The sequence below is a fragment of the Aptenodytes forsteri genome, unplaced genomic scaffold (assembly GCF_000699145.1).
Source record: "Aptenodytes forsteri isolate BGI_AS27 unplaced genomic scaffold, ASM69914v1 Scaffold17, whole genome shotgun sequence".
Taxonomy (NCBI): domain Eukaryota; kingdom Metazoa; phylum Chordata; class Aves; order Sphenisciformes; family Spheniscidae; genus Aptenodytes; species Aptenodytes forsteri.
Genome location: NW_008795027.1, coordinates 1775998 through 1779152, shown reverse-complemented (window position 1 = coordinate 1779152; position 3155 = coordinate 1775998). Strand labels below are relative to the sequence as shown.

The window sequence follows — 3155 nt, the reverse complement described above, 5'->3', positions numbered from 1 at the left end:
ATACGATTGGCTTTCTGGGCTGCGAGCGCACATTGCTGGCTCATGTCCAGCTTTTCATCCCCCAGTACCCCCAAGTCCTTCTCGGCAGGGCTGCTCTCAATCCCTTCATCCCCCAGCCTGTATTGATACCGGGGGTTGCCCCAACCCAGGTGCAGGACCTTGCACTTGGCCTTGTTAAACCTCATGAGGTTCACACAGGCCCACTTCTTGAGCTTGTCCAGGTCCCTCTGGATGGCATCCCATCCCTCTGGCGTGTCGACCGCACCACTCAGCTTGGTGTCATCTGCAAACTTGCTGAGGGTGCACTTCATCCCACTATGTCATTGATGAAGGTATTAAACAGTACTGGTCCCAATACAGACCCTTGTGGGACACCACTCGTCACCAATCTCCATCTGGACATTGAGCCGTTGACCACTACCCCCTGGATGTGACCATCTAACCAATTCCTCACCCAAGGTCAATGATTGACTAGAATAATCATTGCAACATGCTGCACATGAAGGCCATTCAACAATTTCACCTCATTCAGACAGAAGCCACCTGTTAATGTTTCTGCAGAGTCTCCATTATACTTTCAGGTCCCTGGATCTGTGCTGCCTTCCAGATAATTGTGCTCTGCTTGGATTAATTTGTTCAATAATTCTTCTGTTGGCTTGGGCTGCTGATACATCCACCTTGTTCATGAAAACTATAAAGATGATTCTCCCCTGCTATAGTTCTGCAGAAGCAGGAATGGGTTTACAGGCTAGACTCACAGATAATGCAGTGGGAAGATACAGCACACTGCAGCCTGAATCACTGTTTTACAGGTTTGCCACAAAGACTATTTTCTCAGGCAGCTATGAACAGAGAAAGAATGCCTGGCATGTGTTTATCCTTATCAGGGGAGGACAGACTTAAATGTGTTTGTTTATAACAGTGTTAAAGTTTGCTAATGTATTTTAATAAGTAGGTAAAAAAGAAGAGGCTCTCAAAAATCTAGTTTTCCTTTGATGGAAAGAGGAGGAGAGAATCTAAATTAAAATAGATATGTTTTCTTACACAGAAAATAATACAGTGTGAAGAGTTGTGATATTTTTCTATGAATAACATCCATAGAAGCAGACTACGCTTTATGATGTTACTCTTGCTCTGAGGGTAGGGGAAGCTTGTTACCATTTTGTGCGGTGTTGTGAGGAGTTTTTCTGGGGAGTCTTCTTACTCACTGATCCTAACCTATGTAAGGATCACTATGAGGTTGCACTCGTAATCAGGACACAAATAGCATTAATGGGCAAAAGAAGTTAATACACAACAGGTAAAACCTGGAGGGTGTACACAGCATTTGCTTTTGACATACGTTTCGCATCTTTCATTATATGTATACACACTGATGACAATAATGGTGTTCATGCTTACATATGCTTTTAGGCTGTGACAATTCATCCCTAAAGAAAAGAAGATCAATGCTTTAGTTAAAAGTAAACTCTATTACAAGATTTGTCAGGAGAGTCTAAAACCGTTGTTCTTTGCAGCATTTTATTTATGAAAGTGTTCTGGTGATGCAGATCGATTTTCTTGGCTCCATATTTTACTATCTCACCTGTCTGTAAGTGGAGATTGCTAGTACATTGATTAATGAATTGAAAGTTTCTCTAGTTACACTGCTGTTTCACTAAGCACTTCTCTTTATTCCCTACTGATAATCCCCAAAGCTCCCCTCAATGAATCACAGTGTCCGTACACTGACATTGCCCTCACAGGACTCTCCTCTCTCTTCCACCAGTGATTAAGAAATGCCGATTGTAAAGTCTATATGCAAGCCAGACTCCAGGCTAGGTCCAACTTCTGCAGGACACCAGACTGAAGCAAAAGCTTGTCTAGAAACAATATTGAGGATCTACCAAGTGCTGGAATAAGTAACTAACAAAACATAATACTGTTGATTCCAGTATTTTGAGCTTTTGCCTTTACGTTAAATTGCAACCATAAAGACAATCACAATAAAATTTATTGGGGCAGTTACCAGCCATTTAGTTTTCTATGTACATATTGTAGATTCAGAATGGTTTTGACAGCAATAGCTGTTTCTGCCTGAGGGACACCACAAGTACCAGGATTATGACACTCTGTAATGCCCAATGCCGATTACTGCACAAGTGAGACAGCTTTTTTACCATGCATTAAATGTTTTATACAGCCACGGCTGGAAAAATTACTTTATATTCTGCTATAGATATGAAGAAAATATCACTTGGAGAATCTTCTAAGATAAAGCTGCATGAGCTGAAGCAGCCATTTTGAAAGAGCCATCTGCAAACAGAGGTTGCAACTTATTATTTGGCTGATACACGACCACTTGATCTTCCAGCAGGCTATTGCAAGAGCAGATTAGAACTAAAGGAAGAACAGGCGGTGTATAAAATACATCAATGTTATGGCAGACATTGTTCTACGAGTCCCCTGAAGACAGTATCATCTCATATGAGCTATCATATTATTTTATTGTACTTGACATGATACTGCCGCTGAAGAGCTTTGCAAAGTAAAGAATATTTGTAATTTAGGATGCTCCATAAGTAGAACTTTGTACAAACAACGAACTAGGTCAGGTCATCAGATTCAGACTGAATGACATGCTTAATGCACTGTTTGTCCTATTCTTTTGAAATTAAATATTTATTTAACTGAAGGATGATAGAGATTTGCATTGCTTTGATCTTATTGGGAACATAGTGAATGCATACAGCGAAGACCCAACGAAGGGATGCCACAGTAAATTAGTATATCCTGAAACATTAAAATATGTGCCCTTAAAATTTGATTTTTACAAGGCAAATAGATCTAGCCCTCTCCCTCTGTACACTTTATTTACATAGGATAACTAGTATTTATTTTCAGCAAAACACTCTGCTAACATCAAGTTAATTATAGTACGGTGTGTGTGTACATATATATATGTATAGTATACCTTCACTCTAGAATAATTCAATCATGTTGAGATCCATTGGAGCAGGCACCCAAGCTAACTAATAAGAAGGTACCTACCAGCTATACTACATTGTTTCTGTAATGTAAAAACAGCCTTAGCACAACAGGCATATGTTCAAAGTTAACTCTTGAGTTAGAGTCCTGAGCAGGTGATAAAAAAAAAAAAAAAAAAAAAAAAAAAT

At 39.7% G+C, this 3155-nt stretch overlaps 1 protein-coding gene across 1 annotated transcript in view; it reads right to left on the bottom strand.

The window, feature by feature from the left end:
- TSPAN4 (tetraspanin 4) overlaps positions 1 to 3155 on the bottom strand; it is a 228009-nt gene that overhangs the window by 131289 nt on the left and 93565 nt on the right. The window lies entirely within an intron of this gene.